This window comes from Sander lucioperca, chromosome 2 (assembly GCF_008315115.2).
Source record: "Sander lucioperca isolate FBNREF2018 chromosome 2, SLUC_FBN_1.2, whole genome shotgun sequence".
Taxonomy (NCBI): Eukaryota; Metazoa; Chordata; class Actinopteri; order Perciformes; family Percidae; genus Sander; species Sander lucioperca.
The window spans coordinates 29,204,569-29,220,910 of NC_050174.1; the positions used below are offsets into that span (position 1 = coordinate 29,204,569).

The 16,342-nt window shown below is 43.2% G+C and overlaps 1 long non-coding RNA gene across 1 annotated transcript; it reads left to right on the plus strand.

Annotated features, from left to right (window-relative positions):
- Positions 1-1,064: 1,064 nt before the first annotated feature.
- Positions 1,065-15,045, plus strand: LOC116047678. Its single transcript, XR_004104454.2, has 3 exons — positions 1,065-1,075; positions 8,150-8,154; positions 14,755-15,045. It is a non-coding gene; the product is annotated as an uncharacterized LOC116047678 (long non-coding RNA).
- Positions 15,046-16,342: the final 1,297 nt, after the last annotated feature.

Below are 16,342 nucleotides of genomic sequence, written 5' to 3' on the forward strand. Positions count from 1 at the left end.
AACTGAAAATAAATGGACTCCAATCCTGCCCCGTGGGTTGTATGCCTCACTTGTTTCAGACATACAGTAAGCATTGGAATACTTTACACAAGACAATGTTTGACATCATGTACATCTGCATTGGTTTGGGGTTTTTTTTAAGCAAAATATACAACACAGAAAGCTTTTCAGCATTCGAAATCCCATCTAGTCCCCAGAAAAAAAGAATACCTACTGTTGAAAAACTAGAGTTGGCTGGTATGCATATGTTGCATATATTGTGCTGCTAGGTTACAGTAGAAATAGAGGAATGCTGGTGTGAACCGTGGACAGCAGAATAAAGTGAAGAATGAGTCTGGAGTCTCATGTTTCACTGGCCCTGAATGGGAGATTGAACTGCTATTTGTCCAAGCCTGCAGGGCTCATAATGAACGACATGGTGTTTCTGTTACGGCAACAGTATCAGGTCATAGATCAGCAATGTCAGCAAAAACATTACCGACTGGGCTTCGACTGAGACGAGTTTTTGAAAGCTGAAACCACTAACACGGTTAATACTGAAGCTGCTGAAAGTAAATGTTAACATTTTGAAATTGTACAGACATTTCAGTGAAAAAAACCTCAAATGCTGCTTTTAAAGAAGCATTAAAGGAAACGTCCATCAAATTGATGGAGAGAACAGTCTAACTGGCTGATGTCTGGAATTTAATGAGAGGTCAACATCGACATGCTGATATCAGGATAAATCCAGAGATAGAAAAACTAGCAGGAGTTGGATCTGGACACAACTGGTGTGATTCAGATGTATCCCAGGATGGATTTTGTGCCAATAGCAGCTGGTGACAGAGCTAAGCAGATTATGGAAGGGAAATACAATGTGACTGAATAATTATATGGTTCCCTGGTTATCTCCGTAGACATCACACCCTCCATCTATCTCTCATTTAAAAGTTGTTTTCACCACAGAGAACATTTTCCATCCTTTCACTGGTGTAGCCTGACGTCGGAGAGGGAAACCCCGCATATAATCACCGTTCCTACCTTAAAGACTGACATTAATCTTAATTATGGGAAGGCATGGCACACATCACAGTACGTAGAGTCAAAGGGATGTAGGCCATAAGGACAGGGCTTTTTATGTGAAAAAAAACAAAACATCATGTTTTATGCTACTTTATAGTTCTACTTCACTTAATTTCAGAGGTTGTACTTTTTATCCTACTACATGTATTTGACAGCTAGTTAGTAGTATTTCGTAGTTACTAGATAAACTATCCAGTTAAACTATCCAACAGTATTTAAAGTAATTCAATGAATAGTCATTCACACATTTTGGGAAACAAACGTTCATTTTTTTGCCGAGAGTGAGATGACAAGATTGATACCAGTCTCTTTCATTCAAGGAGGCCTGAACAGTCTGAAGGGTTGGCATGGGGCTCCCTCTAGTGCTACATAAGAGCTAGTGTCACAGCAAAACACAGCATTGTATGTCATGCAGTTTACAGTTTTTCTCAATTGTTATGGCACTAATACTGGTACTTGAGACACAATGGCCGCAACCTGAAACTCATGTCCCAACCCCCTGAACCAATTCTGTTATAATACAAGCACATTTCCTGCAATACACTCAGATTGCAGTTCTAAACCACACTTTTTCAAAACACTACACACAATTCTCTACATTTGGCACTATCTTCTTAAATAACATACCTTGTGTTCACATGCAACACACTGCCAATTAAAACTGCTAGCCTTAAATGTGCTACTATCCACTCTGACTCCTCATATGGGCAAACACACGTTGCACAATTGTTCAATTAGCAATCAGAGCTTTAGCAATACAGTTTTTCTTCATTGCTAAGACATTTCCTGAAACCCTCACCCATTTTCTTTACAAACTGTAAACACAAAACCAAATTCTCAAACTATATTCACAACACACCTGACTCTGCTGGCAAAATCAAACAGTGCTTTCTGATCATACACACAGCCAGTCAATAACTAAACACTATAGAGCATTCATTAGACATTACCTCAACAATTCGAGAACACAGTGTCCAGGGCATGTTACAGAAACAAATAGGCCTAGTTTATTTCATACAGTAAACACATTTTGCAATGAAAACAAAAAGTATATCACAACTTGTACAGTGAATATCTTGTACGCTGCAAGTAGTGCAAGTGATACAATATTAAATATCTGTTTACAGTATTAGGCACTTGTAGAACAATACAGTAGTCACACTGTAAAAGGCTGTAGTTTTTTTCGATTGCTTACAGTTTTTGCCGATTGCTTACACACTGAAATCAAAAGTATTACACAATTATCAAAACTTTACACTGAAGGAGCAAAACATTGGCCCAGATGTGCACCACTATAAGCACAATGTCAGCCTCACACTTTTTGCAAAAAAATACACAGTGATTTGCAAAACACTAAACACACTTGTATTCATTAGACACAGACGTATATCATGATGTCACTTCCTTGCAATTCCAAAGCACTGACTGTCACATTACCACACCTATGAGCCAATCTGTGAAACACAGCCATCAGGTGTGTAAACACATGATTGCTTAATTGTAGACACACCAATCAGGTTTAAGCACTATCAAAATGCAGCAGCTAAGTTCACCTGGCTTCAACCAAAATTAAAGGAGTCAGAAGAGGGAGGGTGAAAGCGGGAATCCAGAGACTACTACTGTAGTAGCTGTATGACAACTGGGACATGTTTTGTTGTGATTCTCCATGTTGATATGTTGACTGATTTGGGTATATGGACAGAAATAAATTATATTTTCATTCAGGGTCAATCAGTTACAGTCTGCAGCATTGGTCTTGTGTAGTGTTTGGTGAACTTATTCTATATTTGCACTTTCTCTGTGTACTTCATTTACAGTACTCTAATCACTAACAAGTAGAATTGCTAAACGTGTTTTAGGTTAGCAACAGCAGTGTGTAACTGGTTCAAACAGAATTAAGTCATATGAAACGTGTATGTTTCATTTCGTAACAAAATATGTTTGGTGTGTGGTTGTGCTAATTGTGTGTAGTGTTTTGAAAAAAACGGTCCCTGCTTTCAAATAGTGCTTAAGCAATCAGAAAAAAAACTACTGTAAGCACTATTTTGAATACAGGGACCTCTTTTTCAAAACACTACACACAATTAGCAGAAAAGAGTCAGTTAAACATATGGAAAATAACTAGGACCTCATTTTAGGATTTTATTGTTTGTTAAAATACCGTTTCCAGGGTCAACAATAAACATTCATGCTCAAGTATGTAGTTGTGTTCACCAGTTCTCAAATAAGTTCTCAGACAAGATTTACAAAAAGAAAACCAATTCTATTATATTGGGGGTTAATACACATCTGTGTAATGTCCTAAACAAAAAAGGTTTATAATTATCACCATGATATGAATATGGTTATTGAAGGAAAATTAAAAAAAAAAAGGCCTGTTTTAACAAAGTCTAAAGGAGAAGAGAAGGAACCAGATCTTTGTTTCAAAGTATATATTTTCACACATTTACAGCCTTTTTATGCTCTCCTTTTGAAATTTGAGGTTATATAAATCAATGTGTGTTTTTTTTATTTATAAAAATGACACTACACGATTATTTCCTTAAATAATTTGGATTTATCAGATTACATTTTGCCACAGGGAAAATACAGAAGTGACAGAAAGTTGACACTATTTCAATTTAGTGCTTTTTTGGCTAACAACTGATCCACAATGTGGTAAACCCAAACAGGCCACGGCTCTGAGCAGCTTAAACCAAATGATAAAACAATTCTCACATACTGCCTGACCTCAGGTCTGGTCTCTGGATACCAGCCTTTTCTTCACTCAGGCCAGGAGAGGATGAGGTGAGATATTGTTGGACATTTACACTGATATTCAATTTTTTGCTTGGCAGCATAGCAGGTTCCTTATTCCCCATTTTCTCCATGCCGGGATGCCAAGACAAACATGCAGCTGCCTGGCAGCTCTCCATCTCTGTGGGCACGACTGGCGTACAACCGGCAACCCCCCGCCAACTCTCCCAGCCTTCCCTGAAAGGTGACGGCCATGTGTGTTCATAGTGTGCTTCATTTTCTTTTCCCTCAGGTTAGGTTATGGCTTTTTCTCTGCCTCCTGGAATCTTGTTTTAAATGGAAACAGTCCTGATTGCCTGCCTGTGGTTGTTGGAAAGGGGTGGCAGTGGTTAGGGTTGAAATGCTATCAAATGATGTGTGGAGGGGTGAACCCTGATGTATTTTTCCTCCTTTACTCTTTCCTTCCTACCTGTTTCCGTTCATCTGAAGAGAAATGAAATAAAATAAACTGACATACATTGACTTCATATTAGGTAATAAATAGTTTTTTTTTTTTTTTTTTATATTTTATATATTTTTGTTTATAAGTGCCTATATTTCTAGGTACAGACAAATTCATTTGAAGGTACAATCAGCAATTTTTATTCAATTATTTATGTTTTTGTCCTGTCTTGGGGCAGGGGTTGATGCATAGACTGTATAAGTGAAGCCAAAACATCTAAATCGCTGTTTTATTCACTTTAAAGCTTTAGTGCCTAACTTTTTGATATTAATCAACGTCTGTTACATTCAAGCCATTGCCAACTGCGTGGAGGAGGGGTGGGGGCGCGTGCGCGATCACAGAAGGCTGTATCATGTGGACGCACCAACAGTGTTGTTGTCAATTAGAATTTCTCATGGGGGCGACAGAAACTACGCACTACAGCTTTAAACAAAAAAACAAACAAAAAAAGTATTTACTTTAAACACTGGATAAAGTTATTCTTTTTTCTAATACATGTGATGCTGAGTCATTAATCAATTTGTCATGACAAAAAAATTATGTATTTTTCCACAAGTCCACTATGTTAGCAGTTTTAAAGTTAGTTAGCTTGTTTGGTAGTTTGATGGATAGTTAATTAGCTAACGTTAGCTTGCTCATTCCACCCAACCTGCTTTCACTACTAACAGAAAATGAGCCTAAAGTTCTCACTCATCTGGACAGAGCACTGTGCGTTCCACTCTGTGACAATGTGTGTGAATGAAACATCAAGTTGTTAAACTTTACTAATTTAGTGGCCGGCCGGCTGGCTTGTTAGTTAGCTTGCTTGCTAGGAGGCTCAGTTCTCAGTTCAACATCATCTGTATAGATAAGAATCACTTCATCCAATGTTTAAAGTGAATAAGATAACTTTGCCAGCCTACTTACTGGAGTTCCACAACTACACATATCCTGTTACAATGATTACATTGTTACAAATTATTCTGAAAAATGTACTTAAGTACAGTAACGAAGAATGTGTACTTTGTTACGTTCCACCACTGCATTTTGGCCCTATAAATATCGCGATCAATCATCAGAATCTTCATAAAAAGTGCGCAAGTGGGGTTTAAGAACACATTTCTTCATAAGAACTGTCGGTGAATGAGGCCCAATGAGCACCAAGCACTTATTGTTATTATCTTTCTGTCTGCAGGAGTTTCACTGTCCTCTGCAGGGAGTGCAAGACGACGGCCCACTGCTGACATTTCCCGGACAGCATGGAGCAGATTCAGAACAGTTTTATGCAGCAGTTCCAACAGAGCGAGGAGAGGAGGAGCGCCTCGTGAAAAATATTATGGACACTAACGCACAAATTTTCACTGATCTTATGGAGGACATCCACAGCCTCTGGCCTCTAGTTGCTCAACCCCCCCACCTATACGAGATATGAGTATCCCGGACCTAGCAACCGCCAACATTTGATCAGGATTAGGGTTGTGCCAATGGCATCGTCCATTGTGATGGCTGGCCGACATGCCACGCCCCCCACCCTGTCAGACACACGTTAATCCTAGTCGCGGGCGCTGGACGGTAAATTGCAGAGAAATTGACAAGTGCGTCGGTCTTAAATCAGAAAAGACACTTGCGTCGGGTTTTGCGCTGTGCTGCGCAGGGTGCAAGATATTGCCCCTTAAGTGGAAGCTACTTTTTTTCCCCCTTACGTGCAACCTATTTGTGAAAAAGACCATCGCTTTGAGCAGACTGGATTGGCTGTAGTGATACATTTTCTCTCTCTCTCTCCCTGTCAGTTGTAGCAACGTTGGACACAGAGGTCTCGAGCGAGAGAGAAAAAGCGTTAACGTGGAATGCTATCACACTTTGCACATGTGCAAACATAACTGAGAATGTAGTTTACTCTCAGTAATTATGGTATATTAGGTTTTTACTGTCGCTCTGTTGAAGGCAAACGTCCCATTGTACTGCCGTTACGCAGATCATGGACATCTGATTGACTTTACTGCACCGTAGTTAAGTGAAAGTAGGTGAAGTTGTAATTTACTGCCCCTACCAGCAAGCGGCAGCATAGCCATGTAATACTGTCTATTTACAGAGGGCATTTAAATGTATGTCTGATCGTTTCTATGTTAACTGTTAGCCCATAGTAGTAGAAAAAAATATTTATGTAAAGAGCTATAGTAAAATAAAAAGTGCTTACCCCCAAACACACACCACAAAAGATCATATTTCTCCTGTATTAGCTTCTCTGCATTGGCTTCCTGTAAAATCCAGGATTTAAGCTCTTAATGGTCAGGCACCATCATATCTTAAAGAGCTCATAGTACCTTATTGTCCCACTAGAGCACTGCGCTCCCAGAATGCAGTTACTTGTGGTTCCTAGAGTCTCTAAAAGTAGAATGGGAGCCAGAGCCTTTAGCTATCAGACTCCTCTCCTGTGCAACCAGCTCCCAGTCTGGGTTCGGGAGGCAGACACCGTCACCACATTTATGAGTGAACTTAAAACTCTCCTCTTTGATAAAGCTCATAGTTAGGGAGTGAGGAGTTGCAGAGTTCGCTTAGACCGGCAGGGGAGGGTGTAGCCTATAACTATAGACACGGCACCCCTTCTCTTCTCTGCTTCTCTTCATATTCATCAGATTAATCTACAAACCCTTAGAGAGCTGGCTCAGGTTTGCCTTGGACCAGCTCTTAGTTATGCTGTTATAGTTTTAGACTGCCGGGGGACTTCCTTTGACCTACTAAGCTCCTTTCTCCTCTCTTGTTCCATCTGTGTGCATTCTTGTGCCAGAAATGCTTGTTACTAACTTAGCTCAGGGGAGCTTATTCCCCGGAGTCCTTATGTTTTTTCACCCCGCAGTTTTCCTTGGATTAGGGTGGCACCTAAGTCATGGTTGCAGCTGTCCTGGTGGTCCTGCTCCGTGCCCCGCTATACCCTGCTTTGCCCTGCTACACCCTGCTACGCGCTGCAGTGCCCTGCTACACCCTGCTACGTCCTGCCACGCCCTGCAGTTGTTATGGGTTTGGTATGTTGTTCTGTGTTTTGTCTTATTTTGGTAGTCTGTTTTTCTGTTTTGTATTTTGCCCCGTTTCCTGTTTTATTTTGATGGTCTGTTTTCTGTCTTGTCTTGTTTTACTTCCTGTCTTTTGGTTTTTCCCGCTCTTGTGACTGCCTGATGTTTTTTTTCACCTGTTTCCCAGCCCTTGTGTCACCTGCCTCTCGTTACCTCATTACCCTCTGTATTTAGTCTTTGTGTTCCCCTTGTCCTGTGTCAGATCATTGTATTGTTGTTCTGTTTGGAGTGTCAGTTTGTTAGTTTACCCGTTTAGTCTCTGTGTTTTTTGGTCCCTGTTATTCCCGTTTTGACTTTCACATATTTTCGATTTTTCTTTGCCTGCTGTTTTGCTGGACACATTTTGTTTGGATTTATTCATTAAATATTCAAGCTCCTTTTTGCAGAGAAAGTGGCCCAGTTTGATCAGTCTGTGGCAGAACTGGTGAACGCCAAACCGAGCCCGCATTCTCCAATCCTGGAAAGGATCGCTGTGTGTGTGCAACAGTGGTTCAAAGAGAGACCGTGGGTGAGTCATTTTGTTCCCTGCCTGGATGAAGTTGAGAGGAAGCTAGAGTGTTTTCTTCACTCTTCTCAGTGACTCACCCACCAGCTTGCCTAATTCCCAGCCTGCTAACACCTTGGCTACTAGTGCATTGTTTGTCGCACGGCCTGCCTCTTTGCCTGCTTCTCTTAGTCAGGATGTTTCTCTACCTGGAGAGGAGCCAGAGACCTATATGACATTGTTTCAGTATTTTGCCATGTGTGCTAGAAAGACTGAGGAAGCTAAAAGAGTTAGCCTCCGAGCTACAAGTCAGAGGCCCAGTACTCCTGCTAGCAGCCCCTCTGATGTAACCCGGTCAGCGTACGCCCCCGACCACCAGCAGTCTTTTGAAGGGACCCGTCTGGCTATATTTCCTGGGACTCGTGGAGGCTGAAGACGGAGGAAGGGACAACATGGCTCCCAGCGCCATGCCCTGCATCAACATCTCATCGGACCAGAGCCTGAGCTGCCCAGCGGACCAGAGCCAGAGCTGACCAGTGTTCCAGAGCTGACCAGTGTTACCAGTGTTCCAGAGCAGACCAGTGTTCCTGAGCTGACCAGTGTTACCAGTGTTCCGAGCTGACCAGTGTTCCTGAGCTGACCAGTGTTACCAGTGTTCCCAAGCTGACGTGCAGCCTTCCAGAGTCCGAGCTGACGCGCAGCCTCCCCGAGGCTCGGCTGACCGCTCTTCAAGAGACGTCCAGTCGCCCAGAGTCTTCAATGACTGCTCTTCTAGAATCTTCCAGTCGCCCAGAGTCTTCGATGACCGCTCTTCAAGAGACATCCAGCTTCCCTGAGTCTACGTCGATCGACATCCCAGAATCTACATCGATCGACATCCCAGAGTCTACATCGATTGCTCTCCCCGAATGTTCATTTACTTACACTCCTGAGACTTTGCCGGTCTCCGGTGCCCCAGAGACTGCCCCAGTGGCTTTGTCAGCCTCCCGCGCCCCAGAGACTGCCCCTGTAACTGTGCCGGTCTCCAGCGCCCCAGAGATTGCCCCAGAGGCTTTGCCGGTCTCCGGCACCCCAGAGACTGCCCCTGAGACCTTACCGGTCTCCAGTGTCCTAGAGACTGTGTCGTTGCTATTCAGCTATTCAGAGACTGTGTCCTTCCCCAGCACTTCAGGGAATGTGCCGCTGCCCGACACCTCAGAGACTTTACCTTTGCCCGACGCCCCAGAGGCTTTGCCGTTCCCCGGTGTCCCAAGTGTCCTGTCGGCGGTCCGGCCGACTCCTGCCCCCTGTGTTTTGTCGGCGGTCCGGCCGACTCCTGCTCCCCGTGTTTTGTCGGTGGTCCGGCCGACTTCTGCTCCAGTTACCCTGTCGGCGGATTTGCCGACTCCTGATCCTGTTGTCTTGTTTCCTGTCACGGTACTAGTTGCCCTGTCGGCAGACTGGCCAACTCCTGATCCTGTTGCATTGTTAGCGGACCCTGGCCCAGCTGCCTTCAGAGGGGATTCGCCTTCGCCGCCGGCCTTCAGATGGGTTTTGCCTTCACCGCTGGCCTTCAGATGGTTTTTGCTTTCACCGCCGGCCCTCAGAGGGGTTTTGCCTTCACCGCCAGCCTTCAGAGGGGATTCGGCTTCGCCGCTGGACTTCAGATGGTTTTCGCCGCCAGCCTTCAGAGGGGATTATGAAATAAAACGTGATTTTAGTTGGATCTGGTTGTCTGTCTTTAATTTTGCAGTGTTACTGTGATATATATGTATGGCTATAATTATCATTTTAGGCTAATGTAATAGCCAATGTTAGCAGCAGGGTCACCCCTGAGTGTACCCCTATGGTTGGTTTATGCCTTAAAATAATGGCCAGGATTTCTGGGAAAAGGTACGATATGTGTGTCTCCATTTCAAAACATCACTGCAGGTTGACTGTTTTTAGCAGCAGAGGTTGATTGTGGGCGAGAGGGCAACAACACTGTCGTGGTTAGCTCACCGAAACTCTACTGCCGCTGTCTCTGCAACTTTAGCTAACGTCCGCTAGCATACGTATAGGCTAACTATAGCCAGTTAGCTTTGTGTGTAACGCAATAAAAACCCACCCATCTTGTAGGAGCGAAGCTTAATATATCATTCAATAAAATGATGGTACAAAAGGAGCACTAACGCCACAGGTCTTATGTTGACAACGTGGACGCAGATATAAGAAAGGCAGTCGTAATATTTACCTAGCAGGCTAGGCTAACACTGTTGCGCTAACATTAGCAAAACATCGGCGTAGCTTTAGCTAGCAGTCTACATTTGTCTCCCTTTAACTGTTTATGGTCCGGACTCGAGTACTACAGCCCTGACAGGTAGATATCACTTAGCTGAACAACTGAACAAGCTGCAATTTTTCTGATTGATACAATGGGAGCCTGACTCTTGCATATGACCCCAATCTGCCCTTCTTATGGCTTGAAGCCATAACCTCTGCCGGTTTTTGGCAAAACATGAAGCATGCTTCCCCCTAGGTATGTTAAACATCAGGCAGTGACAAAAAGCCACGGTAAAGTCGGACAGTTTGCAGCAGTTTCCAGCAGCCTTCAGGCTGAACAGGAAGATCTGGATGAGGGGCTGATGGCAGGGAATAAGAATCCTGGGAAGAATGGAGATAATGAAGAACTGGGGTGGCGTGAGTGTGGGATAAAGTTAAGATAAAGGTGGTTGCTGACAGGTAGACAAGCAGGAAGACAGGCAGGCGAGTGACGATCCACTGTGGTTGAAAACAATCTGGCAAAGAATGGTTGAAGAGATGTAGTAGATAATCTGCAAGCTGATGAGCTGATGGAAGGCAGGTGAGCAGACTGGGAGAGGCGATGAGCTGATTGCAGACATGTGTGCATGATGAGGGAGCCCGCAGGAAGAGGAAGGGAGACCACGCCCAGACCAACACACACACAAACAAAACATGAACAGAGAGAGAGAGAGACAGACATGGGAGCACTAGGAACATGAAAGGGAAACACTAGGAAATCTTTTGGGGGTAAAGCTTGATTTATGGTTGTGCGAATGCTCCACGCAGTGCTTTTGCTGTAGCCTACGTAAGTGGCCTGAAGTTTATACTTGTGCGTCGGTGTGTGCGTCGATCTCTTTAAGAAAATAGCAGGGCTGGCGCCTCTGTGTGTGGGGAGTGTGTGGTAGAGAAAGTGAGAGAGTGACAGCGATTATATATGGAGCGAGTAGCGACTCTAGAGGCATAGTGAGAGAAACAAAGGCTCAATCTCAAAGGCTCAAGGCTCAATCTCAAGAATGCAAAGAACGGACTTGTGTTCTTGGGGAGAACATTCTTGCTGGTTGTTCTTGGAAGAATGAACCCGCAAGTTCATGAGCACAGAAAACGCTGTTAAAAATTTGAGACGATGCGTTCTTGCTGGTTTTGCGCAACACCCCCAGCACAGAGGCTACCTGCAGTGCTCCAAAATAACAGCTAGAAATAAAAACCACAACATTATAACCCCTTTGTATTTAAACAATCTCCGGACAAGAAAACCTCACAATGTTACAACTATTGCAATAATATTGAAAAATAAAAATTATTGAGCTTTAATTTTATTGTTTATGGTTTAGCTCAAACACCCCTTACTTAATCAAGAGTGTAACGCGATCCCTACTATTATTAGTGTAGTAGTTTAAATCAGTTTAAATTAAAAAAAGAAGTAGGCCTATGCACCGGCGTGTCCCTATTAGTGTTATGTGGAATTATCATTTCTATAGTATTGTAGTGCACTGTATATGCCCAGGGACAACAGATGGAAATTAGAAATTCAAATTATAAAGGTTGGTGTCTCCCCTATAGTGTACATAACATGCCATAGCATGTTACCACTTTAGTACAACTGTTCTTTTATCATACAGACTGAAACTCAACTTCTAATAAATCAGAAAACAAATACACCAAAAAAAGTATGAACTAAATACTAAATCTAATGTATATAGCCTATGTCATAATTTAAACAAGTCTCCCGAAGAGAAATGGGTAGTTCTCTATCCCCCGCCTCTGCATGCTGCGCTGTGGCCATGTCTGTGTGTGTGTGTGTGTGTGTGTGTGTGTGTGTGTGTGTGTGTGTGTGTGTGTGTGTGTGTGTGTGTGTGTGTGTGTGACAGCCGGCCATCGAGGTCGTCAAGCCCGCAGGCGCTTGTGGAGTTTAAAAGGCAGTTAACCACAGGTTCCCGTTAATCTTATGATGGACATGTGTTGTGATATTTAAACAAACGATCCGTTAACGGCTAAATAATAGCCTCTTATTTACGAGACCGGACTGAGAGACCTCCAGCTTACAGCGGGGTCTCCGAGCATAACTAGCCGAGCGACGAGCTAGCGGCCCCGGCAGGCGCTAGCTGGCTGTCGCGTCACTTTATGGAGCTTCTCAACTCCGAAAACTTTGAAGCAAATTGTCAATTCAGCAACGATTTGCACAAGACTGCCTTTATTCGAAATCTAAACAGTTCATTTCTTGCCTAAAACGTTTTCAGAAGTGAATTTAGTGATGAATAGATGATAGAAGATTGCGAAAATTGTTAATTAATGAATGATTAGTTAAGCATTCAGAATGCTTAACTAATCATTTGTTAATGACTAACCACCACTCAGTACCAATGGTAGTGAATGCTTAACTAATCATTCGTTGATGATCAGTGTTTGGAATAACGCCGTTTAAAAGAACGGCGTTAGGTAATGACGTTATTTTTTCAGTAACGGGGTAATCTAACGAATTACTTTTCCCGTCGTTACAACGCCGTTAACGTTACTGGACGTTAAATGCGGTACGTTACTATGCATTGATTGAATAAACTGTGTAATCCGAACGCACCCCTGGCTCACAGCTAGTGAGGAGGTGGGTTAATAACGAGGTAAGCGATTATGATTGGCTAAGGCAGAGTCATGTTTCATGGTAGCCAATCAGAGCCAGTGTTTTTACAGACATGCCAGCACACGCCACACACACACACACACAACAGCTAAACAGAGATTCGATGAAGCAGCAGAGATGGCGAATCAGGAGCAATCCGATGAAAAGTTGGCATTTTCAAGGTGGAGATATAAGCACTACTTCAAATTCATTGTGGTCAAAGGCAAGAACGTGCATGTAATGTGTGTCGACATCCGTTGTAGCTCACAACGACACACGCATCTACAAAGCTAGTGGCCAAAAACACCGATACCTCCACCACAGATGATAGCTCACCATCCACTAGCAAAGAAGGACTCGGCGCAAAGTCCTCCAAGCAGCTCGAGCTTTTCTAGATCTTTCTGCCTCACAACAAAAAAAACTGCTCAAAAAAATCCAAATTCTTTGACATATAGCAACTTTTTTTTTTAACAGTAACGCAAATAGTTACTTTGCCTGGTAACGAGTTACTTTTATCATAGAGTAATTCAGTTACTAACTCAGTTACTTTTTGGAACAAGTAGTGAGTAACTATAACTAATTACTTTTTTAAAGTAACGTTCCCAACACTGTTGATGATTAACCACCACTCTGTACCAATGGTAGTGAATGCTTAACTAATCATTCCTTAATGATTAACCACTCAGTATATCTCCCTTTATCTCCAGGTACGCACAATGCTTAACTAATGGTAGTGAATGCTTAACTAATCATTCGTTAATGATTAACCACCACTTAGTACCAATGGTAGTGAATGCTTAACTAATCATTCGTTAATGATTAACCACTCAGTATGATATATCACTATCTCCAGGTACGCACAATGCTTAACTAATGGTAGTGAATGCTTAACTTATCATTCGTTAATGATTAACCACTCAGTATGATGCATCACTTTATTTGCAGGTACGCACAATGGTTCAGTAATGGTAAATAATGGTTAGGTAATCATTTGTTAATAAGTAGCAGCTAACTAAGGATCAATCCTTCTTTGGTCTTTAACTACTAGAGTTGTGCCGGATACTCGGCTGAAACGAGTATCGGGTACGGATAAAGCACTTTTGCCGAGTACGAGTATTATACGAGTAATACGAGTCAATATCTGTGCTCGGATTGAATAAAAATCCTCATTGGGAGCTGACTGTGTCTGCGTTCTGTGATAGGCTAGTCGTCACAGCGCCCCTCCCCTACACACATACAGATTGTATTGCTGTGTCCAGCTCTGCTCACTCACACAGAACAACTCTCTCTATCTCTCTATGTCTCTCCCTCAGTCACTCAGGTTCGCGGGTCTTTTCCGTTAACGTTTAGGGTTTTTTCAGCTTCAGGTTTGTTTTTTACTTCGGTTTGTAGTACTTACTTATTAACCAGTAGAGTTCTGGTAAACGTGGGGTTTGTTCAGATGTGGTGCTTGGTAGAATGCGACTCTGCCTGTCGAGATTTTTTTTCTTTTTAAACCGTCAGCTGGCTCTAAACAGATCTGAAAAACAGCGTCGGACTATTTGATCCGTAGATCCCATGAACAGATTTCCTAATTATTCATTAATACAGTAACACACACACAGTCTGTTAATCAGTAACTAATCATTAGTGCTTGAGTCCGTCATTCAGTAATTAATCATTAAGTTTGAAGAAGGAGTTTATTGAACAAAAACTTACAAATCAGAGTGTCCAGGGGTTGGCAGGCAGGCAAACACAAAATAATCCCGAAAGACTTGACCAGGAAGCAAAAAAAACACAGGAAACTAGTAGCCACGACAGCACATAACACGACATGAAGCACCACAACGAACAATGATCCCACCCCAGACAAAGACAACACAGAGACTAAATAAACTAGGTAACGAGGACTAACAATGGACAGGTGACACTAGGCTGGGCAAACAGGTGAAACACATTAGGGCAATCACAAGGGAGGGAAAACTAAAGACAGGAAGTAACCTAGACAAGACAAGGGAGACAAGACAGACTTCAAAATAAAACAGGAAACAGAACATAACAGAAGCCCCCCCAAGGGACGGATCCCAGACGTCCCAAATACAAACCGAACAAAAGTCAACCATGGGAGGGCGGAGGGGGACCGGAGGAGGGACGAACGGAGGAACAAAAAAGTCAAACTAGGCTAGGGAACTGGGGACAGAAAGGCCGCAGACAGCAGGGCCGTGGACAGCAGGGCTGCGGACAGCAGCGAAGACGGATCCCCACTGGCGGTCGAGCAGGACGTCGAGGACTCTGAGGTGGCTGGCGGCAAAGGCTAAACCCCTCTAGCAGCTGACGGCGAAGGCGAAACCCCTCTAGCGGCTGTTACACGGTGTTAGTGTATACTATGTAATGTCTGTATCGACTTGTACCGGTCGCGCAGGCATGATGGGCCGTGCATTGTTGTAGACACATGCAGCCTCTTTTCTGGAAATCCTTGCGTGTCCGTGCAGCGGTATACTGCGTGTATGTATGAGGCCATCTCCACCGCATCCATCTGTGAGGTTGTCAGCTTTGTGTCTGCCTGGCTCAGAGCGCCATCTAGTAAAAAGCCACGAAGCTTAAAACGCTCTCAAAAGTTAGCTTTGGCTGCTTCTCGCTTGCCATGATTACTCTGCTACCAGCCTCTGTCACGTCCCGTGTGGAGCTTGTGAGCGCGCAGCTGAGAAGGCAGTGTCGCTGTCAAATCTGTCCCTGGGAAAAGTAACGTTGCGCCGAATTGAAAAAGGAACTACGTTTCATTACCAAATTTTCAGTAGTAGCGCATTACACTACTTTTTACCCGAAAAAGTAGTTACGTTACTGTAATGCGTTACACTCAACACTGGTCCTGGCTAACGCCGCCATGTTAACCCTGCTAACTGGCGAGCGGGCCATGGCTGTATACAACATGTAGCCTGTTCAGCGGCCATAGCCAACAATGGTGAGTTATTTTAAGCCCAAGAAAGGGGGGCTGTAAATCGGGAGGACCATGAGTTTGCAGTGTGTTTATAATTCTAAGTGTGCCATAATTCTAAGCCAATAAAGTGTGTTCAGTCAGGTGGAGAGGACAGCAAGGTAGTGTTATTTTTAGAGGTTCCTACTGTAGCTAATTTTAAGCCTAGGAAGTGTGTCTGTCTGTCGGGTGGAGAGGACAGCGAGGTTGTTGTGTTTTTAGCGATTCCTATCGTAATTCTAAGCTGAAAAAGTGTGTCTATCAGTTGCAGCATGGGCTTTTATGACAATGTGTCAGTATAGCCAGCATCTAACGTTAGCTACTCCACTGTGCTGTGAAGTAATGTCTGGCTATGTGAGACAAGCTTCTAGCAACATTGTGTATGCTGCGGTCTCAGCCTGGCAACCTCTGTCTGGGGAGGAGGGGGCGGGGGAGACGACTCTATCCAGTATTTTGAATTTGTACTGCAATAACTATTTTAAACTAGCTGTCAGTATTACATATTGCACCTTTAAGGCCACAGCTATGACAAAGAAAACAAACAATAAGCTTTTCATGTTTTAATGTGATACTGATCTTTTTGTTTGGGTGTGGCAGCAATACACTGTCGTAAAAGATATAAATAGAATAAATATTAAACAAAATACTGTATATGAAGTTATAAAGTTAAACTTATATT